Raw genomic sequence first — 17,905 nt, forward strand, 5'->3', positions numbered from 1 at the left:
AACATTATAAATTACTTGCCAACATTTTAGAGTTTGGAAAATTACACTTGGAAATCTGTACTTTTACAAAGCTGGCAGATCCCTTTGCAACAATCAACAGGAGTAAGAGGGAAATGACACACCTGTTCACCCATTTGTCCTCATTCGTTTAGAATTGCAGTAGTTCTCACCCCCGGCTTCACGTTAGACTCACCTGAGGAGATTTAAAGACATACGAAGGCTGGGGACATAATCCTAGAAATTCTGATTTCTTACCGGTAGGACCTGGCCATTGGTTTGCCATTAAAGTTTCCCAGGTGATTCTAACGTGTAACCAGCATTCCCAACTTTTGATTCATTAACTGCCTGACCACTGTTGTTATTTGAGCTTTTGATCCTAGCTAGGACTTCTTGATTTCTAAGGCTGTAAGAGATTTCTGAGGCCTTGCCCCTGAAGGTTTTCCTGGATTATCCCCGAGATACATTATAACATTTTCTGTCAAAATCGGAAGGTGCCCAGTGGCACCTGAAAATTTCCCCTGGCTTTATGGCTATTCCTGTACTTAGCTCATCTTCATGCTAATAACCTGTGACTGCTATATCTGTAAAATGAGAACTACAACATATACATACATATATATATACACATCCACATATACATTTTACAGATAAGGAAACTGTTTCTAATCTTTTTATCCAAATGCCTAGTAAAGATACATTTCTGTCAGTTGAGCTGAACAAAACCAGTCATTTGCCTTCATCAAACATACATTGAGTGTTACACTATGCTAGGAACTAGAGATAGAAGATTGCCCTTAAGAATTTCATGTTTGAGTGGAAAAGACAAGAGTAAATAGATGATTCCAATGCAATGTGAATGTGCTAAGTTCCATAATAAAGTTATACACAACATATGATGGGAAGGTAGATTAATTTTAGAAGGGGAGAACTAGCACTGTGAGCTGAGATGATCAGAAAAAAATTTCATAGAGAGCATGGAACTTAGCTGGCCTTGATGAGTGTTTATAGGTATAGAAACTCAACTTTATCTATTGAGGTAGAGATTGACTCCTTTTCTTCAGCCTTGGCCCCTCCAGTTTTCCCTCCAAACTTAATATCCTGCTGCAAAACTTCAGTACTAAATCATTACAAGATACATAAAAAGCACAGATAAGAGATTCCTCTCCTATTATAATAATAATCACCAACTATTTGTTACTATGTGCATAGAGAGAAAGAAAAACAGAGAAATAGACTCCAAACTCTTTGTAGTAATAATCATTTCAGGGGACAGGGAAGGAATTATTGGAAATCTTCAGTTTCCATGTATATATCTCTGTGGTGTGTCAATTGCTCTTCATAATGTGCACATATGACTTATCAAAAGAAAAAACAATAAAGGTAGATTTTAAAACAAAATAAAACCCTCCAAGGACTCCTCATTGCCTTTAAAAGATTAACGATCCATTGCACGACCTACGTGGTCCTTGAAAGTATCATATTATCTCCCATCTCTGCTGTTACCTCTGCCAGACATGCTTCCCCACGCCCTTTTCTCTTTTTTTAAAGGTTTTATTTATTTATTTGGCAGAGAGAGACACAGCAAGAGAGGAAACACAGCAGGGGAAGTGGGAGAGGGAGAAGCAGGCTTCCTGCTGAGCAGGGAGCCCGATGTGGGGCTCAATCCCAGGACCCTGGGACCATGACCTGAGCCGAAGGCAGACGCTTAACAACTGAGCCACCCAGGCACCCCACCCTTTTCTTTCTTAAGAGCCAGTCGAGTATCTCCTCTAAAATGCAATTTCCTTTAACTTGCTCCTGCTCCTGTCTAGGGCAAGTCGAACACTCTGTTTTTCTGTACTGCCACTTTTGAGTTGATTTATTATTATTTAAATGCCTATCTCCCCAAGTAGATTATAGGCAGAAACTCTGTCTCATTAATCTTATATTCCCAATGACTGTATTTATAAACACTTGTAGAATTGGTGAATGAATTTCATCAGGACCTAATAGCCTTAGTTAATCATGCTGCTTAATCAGCCACAGAGTGCATATCTAAAATGCTTATTTGTAGGGGTACCTGGGTGGTTCAGTTGGTTAAGCGGCTGCCTTCCGCTCAGGTCATGGTCCCAGGGTCCTGGGATCGAGCCCTGGCATCAGGCTCCCTGCTCAGCAGGAAGCCTGCTTCTCCCTCTCCCACTCCCCCTTGCTTATGATCCTGCTCTCGCTATCTCTCTCTGTCAAATAAAGAAATAAAATCTTTAAATAAATAAATAAATAAATGCTTATTTGTAAATTTACAATTAGAGATATCCTTAGCAAAAGAACTCATTTTCTCCTTGCTAGTGAGCAAGACTACTCAGACAATCAATTAGAAATGATAACTTGGGAACCTGGGTAGCTCAGTTGGTTAAGCGTCTGACTCTTGATCTCAGCTCAGGTTTCAATCTCAGGGTCATGAGTTCGAGTCCCACGTTGGGCTCCACGTGGATGATAGCTAATACTTACCAGGCACTTACTTTGTGCATGCACTGGGCTAAGTGCTCACATGCCTTAACTCATTGAATCCTCACAGCTCTATGAGGCTATATTTTCATTCTCATTTTATAGATAAGGAAGTTGAGGCAGAGGGAAGTGAAGTAAATTTCCCCAAGTTCAGATAGCTGGTAAGTGATAGAAGGAGGGTCTAAACCCAGACACTCTTAATCCAGAACTTAAATGTCAACCATAACACTAGACTGCCTTATAGAAGAGACATAAACACAATACTAGAAAAAAAAGCCATTGTCTATTCACAAAGAATATTTTCCTCAAGCTGTGATAGGACTCTTTCCATTGTACTGCAGCAACACATATGATTAGACCAAACCTAAAGGGATGACCAGTAACCTAAAGGAATGCTGACTGGCTGAACCAGATCAGATCCTCTCTAAGTGATATTTGAACTCAAGATGGAAAGAAATAATTTGACTGAAGCTGGTAAGACAGAGAGAATGGATGACATGAAGCAGTAGAAGTCGTAAGTAGGCAGAAGCCATGAAGTAGAGAATATTGAATTATAACGATATCACAGTCCTCAGATTAAGAATAACATGTTTTCTGGTGAGAGGGAAACAAGACATTGCCACCCAGAGTTTGTTGTATGCCAAACAACCTTCCATTCCCAGCACTGTTTCAAAGTTGGTAAGCCTGACTATGTCGTGGTTCCTGTTCTGTGATGTAGAGGAAAGTGGAACTAATCAATTACATTGTATCCCCTGTGGCCTCAGCCAATTATAGAATAACAGAAGAGTGGTGAAGACATAAAGGTAAGAAAATAAGGGGGAAAAACTGTCAGGGTTTCACCAGCACCATCCAAAGAAAAGATTCTACTGACTTCTCTTAGGGGGAAAGAAACAAACAAAAAAACCTCCAGAAAGGATTAGATGGTTGAGCTTTTTTTGTTGCAAGGAGGGAGAAACCTATGGAAATGTGGGTCGTCAAGATATATCTGACAGCACAGCCAGGCTTCCTGGAAGACCAGGGTCATTCCTTGGAATATCTATCTCCACAGTAGTAAAATGGGAACAGTAACTATCATCCTGGACTGAACTGTATCCCCCCAAAATTCCTATGTTGAAGCCTCAACCCTAGTGAAGGAGTTTGGAGGTAAGACCTTTAAGGAGGTCAAGTGTAGGGTCCTCATCTGATAGGGCTGGTGTCCTTCTAAGAGAAAAAGATGCCAGAGCTCTCTCTCCACGTGCAAGCGTGAGGAAAGGCCACATGAGGACACAGAGAGAAGGGGCTATCCGTAAGCCAGGAAGAGAAGCCTCGCCTGTCTGCACCTTGATCTGGGAGGTGGAGCCTCCAGAACTGTGAGAAAATAAATGTGTTGTTTAAGCTGCCCAATCTGTGGTGTTCTGTTATGGCAGCCTGCGCGGATGAATACACCACCTAATTGGGTTGTGTGTGAGAAAAATTAAATCCGAGAGTATAAATGTACTAACTAAGTACCATGTTTTGGGTACCTCCCTGGGCAAGGCATTTCACAACCTCATTTCTTGTCTTCCAAAGCTCATGCTCTTGTACCCCCTCACACTGCCTGGTACATAGTTGGTTTGCTAAATTTCAAATCTGAATAGCAAAGTCTTACGTCACATTTACAAGCCATAATTGTTTTTTTATGCATTTTTCCATATATTTTTCTGGCATATTGAGTACAGACAGTGTGCAGTAACCCCTGCTATGGATAATTATGTGCGGAGAAAAGAAAATAAGGCACAGCCATCCACTTAAAGATTTTATGGTCTAGTTAGAGAAGACAAGAATATTAATAAGTGACTTGTCCATGTGACTAATTTTTGGAAAAACAATAACATCGAGTCAAAATTAAACATAAGGACCCAGGGGCCACAAGCTCTGCCCTTGAATCCTGGCTCTGTCACACACTGTGCGATCACCATCACATCTCTTATCTCATCTGCAAAAGAGCGTCAGGAGAGTGCCCACCTTAATCAGTTGTTGCAAAGATAATATGAGAGACAAGATGGCTCAAATATAGTGTCTAGTGAAGATTTAATAAAAAATAAGCTATTACTGTTTGTTTGTTGTTTGCTTCCTCATTCTTACTGCCTTCAGATTCAAAGATCAATCTTTTCCAGAAGTTTTTTCTCTAATTCTAAGGCTACCTATGAGGAGCCTCCTGAGAACTGGCTGCACCTACTACATAGGCAGCCATAAAATGGTCAAGGGACACACTGATGCAACATGCAATAGAGTGTAAGCTCCTGGAGGAATATGTTTTACACTTTGTCTCCATTAGATCTAAATACAGTGCTTTGTACTGGAGGGAAGCTAACGAACATCTCTTGCTATGAAGAAAAGAATGTAGGATAGAAGTCGTACAGCTCTGAGATGTGACCTGCCAGGATTTGAATCCAACTCCATAACTTACTCAAAATGAGAACCTCAGGAACCAGTTGATAACATATCAGAAAACCTAAATAATTGACCATGGTTACCAGGAAAATAGAGCCTGTTTTCCAAAACACAGTCAAATGTATGAGCCAAAAGAAAAAAGAAAAACAATTTTTTATCATGTATCTTGTTTTCCAGAAATGTTATATTTTAAGATATATCAATATTTGGGGCACCTAGGTGGCTCAGTCGGTTAAGCAACTGACTCTTGATTTCAGCTCAGGTCATAATCTCAGGATCGTGAGATTGAGCCCCTGCAATGGGCTCCATGCTCAGCACAGAGTCTGCTTGAGATTCCCTCTCTCCCTCTCCCTCTGCCCCCCACTCCATGCGTTCTCTCTCTCTGTCTCTCTCTCCCTAAAATAAATAAATCTTTTTTAAAAACAAGAATTAAAAAAAAAAAAAGCTTCACTGGGCCATCACTCTAGTATAAGACTCTGCCACAAAAAGGGAATTTCAGAAAACGTACATACTTAGCCACTCTCCACAAGGAGTTGGTAATCTTATTTGGGGATGGAGTATGCATACCCTTGATAAGACAAGTGAATATGGGTTAAGAGCAAAATGTGGGGGCGCCTGGGTGGCTCAGTCGGTTAAGCATCTGCCTTCGGCTCAGGTCATGATCCCAGGGTCCTGGGATCGAGTTCTACATCGGGCTCCCGGCTCAGCGGGGGGCGTGCTTCTCCCTCTGCCGGTCACTCCCCCTGCTTGTGCTCTTTCTCTCTCTCTCTCTGACAAATAAATAAAATCTTAAAAAAAAAAAAAAAGCAAAATGTGCAGGGCAGACAAAACATTGATATAGGAATTTGGAAGAGAGAGAAATCCCAGGGGCGCCTGGGTGGCTCAGTCGTTAAGCATCTGCCTTTGGCTCAGGTCATGATCCCAGGGTCCTAGGATTGAGCCCCACATCGGGCTCCCTGCTCGGCAGGAAGCCTGCTTCTCCCTCTCCCACTCCCCCTGCTTGTGTTCCCTCTCTCGCTGTGTCTCTCTCTGTCAAATAAATAAATAAAATCTTAAAAAAAAAAAAAAAAGAAATCCCAGAGGGCTGGACTGTTGGGGGACAATGTCCCAGAAGTGAGCCTGAGCTGATTTCTGATGGCTGGGGAGCAAGAAGAGAAGAATAAAGAAATGTCAGAAAGTGCATGATTATGAGGAGAGAAAATGAAACACAGTAGGTGAAACAGAAACCTCTAGGCAGGAAATAATGAGACCAAGTTATAAAAAGAACCTAAATGTCAAGTTAAGAAATTTGGATTTTAGCCAGAGAGTTGCTGAAAAGCCGCGAAGTATTTCAGAGGGGGAAAAAAAATTACAAGGTAAAACCAACTTATTTTTGGGGTTTATTTTTTTCAATTTCCTTTATTTTGCTGCAAAGGAAATAAATTCACACAGTCTAAATTTAAAAGGTATAAATTTAAGGTACAAAAGGTCTCCCTCCCACTTCTGTCTGCCCATTTTAATCCCTGGAGGCAAACCAATGTTACCAGTTTCGTATATATCCTTCCAGAGAAATCTGTGCACTTGGAGGCAAAGACACACAGCTCCTCCCCTTCCCTTTTTTTGTAGAAGGGATGCATTCACACTTATTCACCTTGTGTTTTTCATTTAAAAATGTAACTTAAAGATTATTTCGTATGAATAACAAAAAGATTTCTCATTTCCTTTTAAAAAATAGGTGGACTGGTACCAAAGAACACACAGTTCAAATACTCTCTACTTCTTTGGCACCTTGCTACCAACCCAGTTCTTCCTGGAGGCAGTGCAATATGTCTGATTTCACAAATATCCTTTAAGAGAAATTCTAGGTATTTGGAAGCAAATAAATACATACACATCCTTCCCCTGTCTTTTAAGATAAACAGGAGGCATACTATACACTCACCATCTCAGATATTTAAAATTATTTCTTAGAGACCCAAATGAAGTATTTATATGAATTATTAGTATTGTCCCAATGTCAATATACAGTTATGTATAAAGCTATCATTTACAATTACATATAATGCTATCATGGGGGAAACTGGGTGAAGAGAGAGTTCCTGGCACACAGGAACCTTCTGTACAATTTGTGAAACTTTATGTAGTCTTAAAATATGTCAAAATAATAAGTATTAAGAGCACTCTTGAGATATATCCATTAGATGACTCCTGTCTATGGACGCCTCCAAGTAAGCATCGTTAAAGTCTCCTTCCCACTGCCATCATGTCTAAGTCAGAGTCTCCCAAAGAGCTTGAACCTCCTCTACATCGGAGCTTTGAGCTCTGAAAGAACCGATGAGAGTCTGAGGAGCCATTTTGAGCACTGGGGAGCGCTTACGGACCGTGTGGCAATGAGAGATCCAGAAGCTTTGCGTTTTTCACGTATGCCCCTGTGAAGGAGGTAGAAGCAGCCATGAATGCAATGCCACACAGGGTGGGTGGAAGAGTTGTGGAACCAAAGTGGGCCGTCTCAAGAGAAGATTCTCAAAGACCTGCTGGCCACTTAACTGTGAAGAAGATTTTTGTTGGTGGCATGAAAGAAGACACTGAAGAACACCATTTAAGAGACGAACTTGAACAGTATGGAAAAATTGAAGTGACTGAAATCATGACTGACCAAGGCAGTGGCAAGAAGAGAGGCTTTGCTTTTGACACACTTGATAACCAAGACTCTGTAGACAAGATTTTCATTCAAAAATACTTGGGTGCCTCAGTCAGTTGAACATCCAACTCTTGGTTTGGGCTCAGGTCATGATCTCAGGATCTCATGAGTCTCCACCCTGAGCAAAGAGCCTACTTAAGATTCTCTCTGTTTCCCTTTGCCCTTCCCCCTCCCCACTCATGCATGCTCTCTCTCTCTCCAAAAAAAAAAAAAAAAAAATCCCATACTATGAATGGTCACAACTGTGAAGTAAGAAAAGCCGTATTTAAGCGAGAGATGGCTGGTGCTTTGTTGAGCAAAAGAGGTCAAAGTGGTTGTGGAAATTTTGGTGGTGGCCGTGGAGATGTTGGTGGGAATGACAACTTTGTTCATGGAGGACACTTCAGTGAGCGAGGTGGCTTTGGTGGCAGTCAAGGTGGTGGTGGCTATGGTGGCCGTGAGGATGGCTATCATAGATTGGGTAATGATGGAAGCAACTCTGGAGGTGGCAGAAGCTATCATGACTTCGGCAACTACAACAAACAAACTTCAAATTTTGGATCCCTGAAAGGAGGAAAGTTTGGAGGCAGAAGCTCTGGGCCCTGCGGTGGTGGAGGCCAAAACCTTGTCAAACCATGGAACCAAGACAGCTATGGCGGTTCCAGCAGGAGCGGTAGCGATGGTGGTGGCAGGAGGTTTTCGTGACTGCCAGGAAGCAAAGCTGAGCAGGAGAGGAGAGCCAGAGAAGGGACAGGGAAGCTACAGGCTACAACAGATTTGTGACCTCAGTCAAGCACAGCGGGGGCAGGGCCGAGCTGCTACAGAGAAGACATGTTCCAGACAATCCTCATGTGTCCGGGCAAAAACCTCGAGGACTGGATTTGTGACTAATTGTATAACAGGTTATTTTAGTTTCTGCTCTGTGGAAAGTGTAAAGAATTCCCACAAAGGGTTTTAAGGTGGATTTTTTTTTTTTTTTTTGCACCCATGCTGTTGTATGCTAAATATAACAGTCTGATCACGAAGCTGAATAAACGTGTCTTTAAAAAAAAAAAAAGAGTATTTCATAGTGATCATTCCATATCGGTACATAAATACCTTCCCTTTTTATAGAGGCATAGTAGCACTTTAATAATTTATTTTACTTGCCCCTAAGAAGGCAAAATATTTCAGAATTCCTTAAAATTACTAAAATTTAATACTGTCCATCTGAGTGTGCACAGTCTTTGACTCCATGGTTAAGAGCGAGGCAGGCACCGAACTATGTAAGCACAATAAAGACGCAGTGGGAACGGCCCAGCCAGCCAATGAGGAGCACCCAGCTCTCATCCTAGCCCGAGGTGTTTGACCTTGAGCAGGTCACTGAATCCTCCGGCCCTGGCTCTCTTATCTGCAACATTGGGATTGTCTGCCCTAGGTCCCTCCCAATTATCTTGAGGGTGAGATAAGAGATAGAGCTCTCCTTACTTAAGCCCAGTCCGCTGTGCAAATAAAAGGTTTGGCAAGCATGACTGTTTTACCTTACACCCTGTATCATAATCCTCTGTCTGCAGTCAGAAGAAGGAGTCCCCCCATGGCAGATTCAATCTGTTTGAGTGTCAGAGAGATCTGCGTTCTAACCCACATTATTCTTCATTTAGGACAGAATAACTTTCTGGGCCCTTCTGTTTTCTAATCTGGTCATTAATGACCAGCAGAAGGTGTGCCACACAAGAATCATGAGAAGGGACAGAATGCCAGGACAGAAACTGAGTGGGGAACACTCGTCTTAAGCCCAGAGGAGAACTGCAGCAGGTCAACAATGGTGGGAAAGGGCATCATGGAGAAAAACCAGTGCTCAATAGCCATTCAGGGCCTAAGAAGCAACCTGGTTGCCTAGCAATACCAAATGGCCCACTGGACTTAAAGTGTCTTAGAGGGAACACTTGCTAAGAACTATGCAGGCTCTGAAATTTTACCCTACTTACAAGCTTGCTAGTTAGTCTTCCACGGATGCTGGCAAAAGTCAGGAGACCTTTGGGTCAGAGACCCAAGTTTTATTCATTATATATGGCAAAAGAAGTAGCCAGAGCTTTGTGTTGGTTTGCAGGGGTCCTCCCTGTGCCCCCCAGACTCCAATACTGATGACACAACAGACGCATCCGGGATGGCTGTACATGCAGAGCATTGTGTTAATGGGAGAGGAACGCTGAGCTGGGGAATTCACTGTTTTCTTACGAGCAGAAGCAAGCCTGGCCTTTGGAAGGAGGCATTACCTCCTCGCTCAAGGCTGCTTGCTGTAAACATGGTGAAGAACCATCAGGGCCTTGCATTCTTGGCTTACTCAGAACATGCAGCGATGCTCAAAGCCTATGGTAGACAGTCTCTCCCAACACCACTTTGGGAAAGTAGGAGGGAAACTTTAGACAAGGTTGATTCACAAATGAGGCTGAACCACATCAGAAGGAACGAGATTCCGAGAAGTCCACAAGTAAGGAGCTGGCAAGAGCAGGTTAGTCAAGGGCTGAAAAGAGACTGAAGACAGGGATGTGGGATTTATCTCTGGTAGAAGTGTTAAGAAAAGAGAAAACCTGTGAGGGAGACAATATGGAGAGATAACGTGCCCAGAAAAGCACTCGGGTAAAGTGCCCAATCGAGAGAGTAGGACAAGATGGCAGAGGCAGGCAGGTGGCCCCAAAAGGTCAGGCAGTACTAGAACCAGCGCCGTGTGAAACTAGAGTCCACACACTCACACTCAGACGTCCAGGGAAAGCTTTCCGGCTCAGCCCCAGGTCAGGCGAGGAGCCCCTCCTGCATACTCCCGTGGCACCCTCTGCCCCCCAGCTGCCACCTCCCCTCCCCCGCCACCCGGACTGTAAGTCCGGGCACAGGATGTGTGTGTGATTCTCCTCCATTCCCAGCATCCGCAGTGGCACCTCTCCGCGCTGGGCACTCAGTGTATGTGCTTGGAAATAATGAGCTAGTTCTTTGGGAAGTAGTCCATTTCTGGCAGCATTGTGTCAGATTCTGCAGATATACGGGTGGAAGATGAGGACTAAGAACAAAGCCATTGCTTTTGGAAATTGGCAAGTCACGGGTCATGATTCCGGAAGGCAGATTTGTCAAATTAAAGGTACACAAAGCACATCTCCAGTGACTGGTTGGGGGGGGGGGCAGGAAAAGCCAAGGCAATACGCTATTATTCTCTATGCCCCCCTCTCCCACGCTTTGCCTTGTATGTGACTACAGACAGCTAGGTAGAGGCATTCACGCTGCCTCAAAGAAAAGCATGGTTGTTACAGCTGAAATGAAAAGACATGGAAACAATTTCATCTGTTAAAAAAATTTCCACAAGTGGCCTTGTGAATTGAAATTTCAGGGGTGGGGGGAGGGGAAAGCAAGATACAGAGCTAACACCAAAGCAATGGCTTCTGAGAGAGAGAAGAGGAAGAGGGCTCTGCTTCCCAGAGACTGGGGGGGGGGGGGGGAGGCATGGGAGTAGGAAAGGAGGTCAGAGATGCGGGCCCAGAACCCTGATGTGGAGAAAAGAGGGCCTGCTCCAAGGCTCCAGGTTGGGGGAATCATATCAGGAGATCACCATGCTCCCACCTTCTCACCTCAGGGCCTTTGTACTTAAATTTCCTCTGCCTGGTTTCCCATGGCTCAGTCCCTCACTACCTTCAGATCTCCCCAGGCATATCAGCCTCTCATAGCTGACCATGCTATCTAAAATAGGAACTCCTTTCCCCCACCTCTCTCTGTTCCACTTCCCTGATTTTACTTACTTTCCTAAAGCATCCATACACATCAGGGGATACGTGACCACCAGAGCTCCTATGATTTTCTTTTCCTAGCAAAAATGGTAAGAGAAAGAAGCAAAAATGTTAAAAGTTCTGCCATATCACTTACATCTTTTGCTCTCTTCTAAGGAATTCTGTAAGCTTGCTACAAGGATATGTTTCTACTGGAAGGTAGAAGTCCCCCTTTCAGGACCCCAGATGAAGAAAGAAAAGTTGAAATTGGATGTCACTGCAGACAGTAACTTGGGTTTTAAAAGAGAAGGTTGGGTCCCCTCGTCCTTTTGGAAACAGTGGCCAAGTCACATCCACGAGCTTCCCCACGGAAGACCCTCCGTTTGCCTCTCCTAAGAAAGGGGTCTGATGGAGAGCAGCGATCCTCCACCATCCAGACTTTTGAAACAAAAGTGACCTCCGGGGCGCCTGGGTGGCTCAGATGGTTAAGCGTCTGCCTTCGGCTCAGGTCATGATCCCAGGGTCCTGGGATCGGGTCCCGCGTCAGGCTCCCTGCTCCTCGGGAGCCTGCTTCTCCCTCTGCCTCTCTCTCTCTCTCTCTCTTTCTCTCTCTCTGTCTCTCATGAATAAATGAATAAAATCTTTAAAAAAAAAAAAAGTGACCTCCACAGAGGGCAAAGTATCAGCGGGGTTAACATCTTATTAAATAACCATTACTCTAATTTCTAATGAAAATACAAACGTAGCAAGTATGTATCATCCCTCAGGGAAAAAAATAACCATTTTTTTTAATTGCAGAAAATTTTAATTCATGAGGCCACTTGTGGAAATTTTTTTAAAAGATGAAATTCATTCTCTCCCAGAGAGAATCCCTCTCTTACTGCCTTTTATTTTTTTTAAAAGATTTTATTTATTTATTTGACAGAGCGAGAGAGCACAAGCAGGGGGAACAGTAGAGGGAGAGGGAGAAGCCGGCTTCCGGCGAGCAGGGAGCCCGATGTGGCGTGCTCGATGCGGGGCTCGATCCCAGGACCCTGGGATCATGACTTGAGCCAAAGACAGACACTTAACCATCTGAGCCACCCAGGCACGCCTCTTTACTGCCTTTTAAAAAAGAACCAGTTAATGAATAATATAAAACTCTGGCAAGGAGAAGAGGGGCTCTCTCTATATCTGGCCACATGAACCTAAACACCAAGCCAACATCTAAAGATCACCCTATACCCTTGGGAGCACATGGATGGAAAAGTCAATGTAATCATTCTTTTCTTTGCTGTGGGGTGAGAGCCTTCTGTCGACAGGGGCTTGCAGGATGCCTGTGGTTTTCCCAGCAGAAGAAAATCCACTTACACCTCAAGACTTTGCTGAACCATTCCAAACTTTCACATGGGCATCGTTGGTGCCCCAGGACACCCCTGAATGGAATCAGGACCCATAATACTCAAAGGGATGGAGCCCTAACACTTCACTCTGGTGGGATCAGACAGTGGTCAAACCTTCCCCTGCGACATGTGGGGCTGACTTCTATGCCCTGTGGGCTGATTACAAACTCCTACTTTATTTTTTAAAATATTCATTCATTCATTCATTCATTCATTTATGGGGGTGGAATGCAGAGGAAAAAGTCGTAAGCAGATGCCGCAGTGTCTGCCCATGAAGCCCCAGGTGGGGCTTGATCTCACGACCCTGAAAGTGAGTAAGGGGCAGGTGGGGCTAGGTAGGGAGGGACAGATAGGGGGCTATGTGATCAAGCTCGCAGAAATCCCAAAAATGCGGAGGTGTAAGGAAACCAGAGATAAGGACACACACCAGACCACCTGCCCCTAAGTGTCTGGGTGGGGTGGGTGGGAGAGGGTCTTATTTATGACAGTCTCCTGTGGTCAACAGAAAATAAACAGACCCTAAAAAGAAGTAAGCCACTAAAGATGTTATCACTAGTCCTGCTTACAAAAAGGTGCTGTCAATCGACAAATTAAAAAGATCTAAGTTCTGGGCGCCTGGGTGGCTCAGTCGTTAAGCGTCTGCCTTCGGCTCAGGTCATGATCCCAGGGTCCTGGGATCGAGTCCCACAGCGGGCTCCCTGCTCGGCGGGAAGCCTGCTTCTCCCTCTCCCACTCCCCCTGCTTGTGTTCCTGCTCTCGCTCTCTCTCTCTGTCAAATTAATAAATAAAATCTTTAAGAAAAAAAAAGATTTAAGTTCCCTGGTTAGCTTTCAATAAAAGACCAACCCTAAAAGCCCTCAGTGGCAACCCTATCGGGACTCCCCTCACTCCTGTACTCCTGCTTCATCAAAACTCAATGGCTTTCCTCACTCTCCTCTCCTTTGTCCGTGAGATTCATTCTTCAACTCCGTGAGAAAAGAACCTAGCTCTCCTGCTTCAAAATCATGATCATGACCTGAGCCAAAATCAGGAGTCTGACGCCCAGCCACCTGCACCACCCAGGCGCCCCTACAAACTCCTACTTTAAAAATTACATCCAAGTCATCTTGAACAAAGTCCTGCCGAGGGGTATGCCATGCCCTGAGGAAGGAGCCAGAGGAAAGCCAGCAGAAAGACTGAGAAGTGATTAAAGGATTCATCACAATTCAAACTTGGTTCAAATTCAAAGTGATTGTTTTGGATTCTGAGCCTCTTATCAAAAAGGAAGCTCATTTCCATAAGCAGCAACTCTTGCCACTAATGGGGTGACCTGGGGCATATTTGGAACAAGAGCCTCCGGCTGGTACTGCAGCAACTAGGATGTTCCGGGGACATAGTGGTCGGTGCCACTGAACCCCGGGGAGAGCTAGCTCTGCCAGGACAAATTCTCTCTCCAGCCAGACCCCGAAGACCAGAAAGTGGCAAGAGACCATCGCAGGAGGGAAGAAGGCATGGTTGGGAAAATGGCTGCTTGTCAGCAGTGAGAGCGGCTCATTGTCATCTGCCCTCCCTCACTAATACACAGACACAGGTGCGCACGAGCGAAACATGACACTCTAAGCACCCCGCCTCCACCCCCTCGCAGTAGGATAGAACAGTGTTCACACCATGTGAGGAAATGTTAGGAGTGAGTTGGACAGTTAGGTCATCAGGGCCAGGGTCCCCAACAAGAAAATAAAGGAGTCAGAACAGCTGAGATAAAACAGTACTGACATCCTGTTTTGCAGCGTAGACAGGACCACACTAGCATTCTGTTTTGCAGCCTTCGCAGAAATGAGTTCTGCAAAACATCCAAAAACAAGACAACCACAAAACATCTGTCATTATCACGGGCAAGGGGCAGTTAAGACATCAGCCCCGAGACAGCAGCCAAAAAAGACCATCAGCACATAGACATTAGCCCAACAGGTAGACAGATACGTGACCAGAGCCCTGCTCAGCACAACTCAGCACAACCCGACTGCTTAAGATAGTCCCGCAAAGGAGCCCAGAAAAGCCCCAAAACTTATAAACCCCAACGGCAGCCCTCTCGGGTCCCCTCCCTCTCTGGGAGCTGTGTACCACTGCTCAATAAACTTAACTTTGCTGCCCACCACTCTTCGTCTGGTCTACCTCTTCATTCGTCGAAGTGGCCTGACCAAGAACCGCGGGCACTACAGGCTGAGGAATCCTGCAACGGAAGGAGTCGGACTCCTGAGTCTCAGGGGTGGGACTTCCCCCGACCCCAGGCTGCCCAGCCAGCCCGGAAGCCCCAGGAAAGGGTAGTTTGGAGAGAGGAAAACTCATTAACCACTAAAACCTAGTTCTCACCTTCCTCGGAGAGCCCTAAACAAGGGTAAATAACCTTGAGGGAGTGTTGAATGGGTGTTAATATTTTTTGGAATGTATTATGTTTTCCTCTTTTTTGTTTCTTGATACGTTCGTTTATTCATTCATCCAACAAACGGTAATTAAGTGCCTCTCTGTTGCATAGGGATCTGGAGATAGAACAATAAAAAAGACAGCCAAAGCTTCCGCCTTCCTGGACATTACATCCTAGTAGGAAAGGCAGTCGGTAAAACAAGCAGCGAATACTTCCGTGGCGCCTTCCGTGTGTCGGGCCCTCCTGTTAGGAACTCATGTGTTTCTCACAACCTATATGGTAGCTACTATTATCCTCCCCATTTTACAAATAAGGAGAGTGAGGCATCGGCAGGCTGAGTAACTTGCCAGGGGTGCACAGTTAATAGTAATAGAACAAGGATTTGAACACAGGAAGGCAAATTTTAGGGTCTATGTTCTTAATTGATAGAGATTGGTACACATACAGGTCTGGGCCTGGAGGTGGGGATAGAGACACAGACCTAGAGAAGGCTGTAGCTGTCCACATTCCCAGGGGATGGGAGACCACCAAGTAAATAACTCTTGAAAGGGACTTAATGTTTCAGTAGAGAAAGCCAGCAAGAGACAGGTAGATGGATACACAGGAACGTGCTATGAAGAAAGCAACGGGGCAGGCATGGGGGTAGACTGCCTGGCCAGCGCAGGGGACGTTGGCGTCGTCCAGGGCAGGTTCCCAAGGCCTGCCCAAACCAAGAGCAAGAGTGTGCTGTGAGTGCCCAGGCCCCAGGTTTCAGCCGCAAAGCACAGAGAAGAGCCGGGACTGGAACAGTCACATCGCTGTGGTCACTGTCCGAGGACAGCCTCCTCTGCAGCGAAGACCAGCTGGAATGCGGATGATCAGGGTCAGCCTGTCTCCCCTCCGGTGCCCTAAGCACCTCCCACGTACCCTCACCAGATGCCCATGGAGGAGGGAAGGGAAGGGGAGCAGGAACCCGAAAGACTGGGCCCTTTACAAAAACAGACTCAACGTTTACCTCTAAGGCCTGTTTACATGCCTGCACCTGAATAAATGTACCTGACTCACTGAACATAAAGCCCTCTGGGCACGTCAGGCCCTGTCTAGCAAAATGCAGATACAGCATTCGTGATGTCACTGCCCGCGGTAAAGGCTACCTCCGGTGAGGAGAGAAGAAAGGACACAGGATGATGGCAAGAGAAGCTAAACAGATCCTGTCACTTCCCTTCAAGGTGGAACAGTCATGGTCGCACAGAGGGTTAGTCACATCGAGGGTCAGGAATGAAACACACGTATTAGGCGCGTCTCTGGAGAGAAGGAAAGGATTATTCATTGTTTCATTATCATTTTTTTAAAAAGCTTTAAGCATGATTTAGGAGAAGCCATGTGCGGTATTGCATTCTGTTACCCAGCACAAATTTGGATGAGCCCGGCAGCTATTTCTAGGCTTCCAAATGTGGGTCATAAATACACGTTCATCAAAAAGGACAATGCAATCAAGCAGCTTCACGTATTTATCATTGTTTCTATGAAAGGCATTTATTAGCAGGTGTCTGCATGAGGTTCAGGCAGCCTGGGTTTTATATACAGAAATTAAGCAGTTGTGACTGCTTAATTTCTGTATATAAAAGTCCCTAACCTCTCGAAATTTAAGGTTGGCAATGCTGATTTGAACAATCACATAAAAATACAACTAAACGAGACTCACCTGCAATCATTCTCTGTCCCACATGCTCATGTTCTATGGCTCTTTCTCACTGTCCACTCAAGGATTCTGTACCTGCTGTTCTTGCTACCTAAAACTCCAACCAGATTAAAGTAGGAACATGGAACATGGGGTTGGGGCTATATTCTTTAAGGACCAAAAACCGGGGAAATTGCTTCTCTTGTACAAAAGGAAGAAGCTCACACTGTTAAATACCTACACAATTTCCATTACTCTGCCACTTCTTTTCTACAAAAGCACCCCACTTTTTTTCAGGGTGGTAATACACCCAGTTTTTTTTTTTTTTTTAATGCATTTCCTACTATCATTTGCAGCTAGAGGAGGGCATGTAACACATTTCTGGCCAAAGAGATGTAAGTGGAAATCACCAAATAAGGCTTCTGAGAAAGTGCTTTTTAAAAGAGCTACTTTGTTGGCATTTGCCTTTGCCCTCTGCCCTTCCAGTCACCTTGCCTGGAATGTGGATGAAATGCTGGACATGCAGGAGCCATCTTGTGACAACGAGGAGTCATTCAGAAGGGCTAAAGCCACAGCCTAAGGATGGCTAAACAGAAAAATAGAAAGAAACTGGGTCCCTTTGCACCAGTTCTGAATTGTTATGTGAGGAAAATAAGATTGCCATTAAGTTGAGCCCTAGTATATTCATTTAGTATATGTGGCCATGTACAATCCCTGATTGATTCTAAGAATTAGGCAGGGGTGGCTGCATAAGTTAGGGGGCCATTGTGACTAGAGCTCACTTTTTGATAATATTTTCTTCCTTTTTTGAGCACTGGCAGTTGTCTGGGGAATTTGGAGCAATGTTAGCATCAGTGGAGTTTTGCCCCAGCTCAATCTTGAGTATTAAACAACCATTTTGTGAGGGTCTAAGATGTGCCCCACACAGTGCTGGGTGCTGGTGGGCATAAGTCTCTGCATTTACAGCCCTGAGACTCTATCCAGGGGAGAGGAACAATAAAACAAGACAAACAAGAAAAGGAGGCTAAAGTAAAGAAAACAGGGGTGCCCAGGTGGCTCAGTTGGTTAAGCGGCTGCCTTCGGCTCAGGGCATGATCCTGGAGTCCCGGGATCAAGTCCCACATCGGGTTCCCTGCTCGGCGGGGAGTCTGCTTCTCCCTCTGACCCTCCTTCCTC

The 17,905-nt window shown here is 44.8% G+C and overlaps 1 pseudogene; it reads left to right on the forward strand.

Annotated features, from left to right (window-relative positions):
- Positions 1-7,138: 7,138 nt before the first annotated feature.
- LOC114221187 (heterogeneous nuclear ribonucleoprotein A1-like 3) lies at positions 7,139-17,309 on the forward strand (annotated as a pseudogene).
- Positions 17,310-17,905: the final 596 nt, after the last annotated feature.

This window comes from Eumetopias jubatus, unplaced genomic scaffold (genome assembly GCF_037043125.1).
Source record: "Eumetopias jubatus isolate StellerSeaLion01/CBP00866 unplaced genomic scaffold, mEumJub1_p1.0 scaffold_14, whole genome shotgun sequence".
Classification (NCBI taxonomy): Eukaryota; Metazoa; Chordata; class Mammalia; order Carnivora; family Otariidae; genus Eumetopias; species Eumetopias jubatus.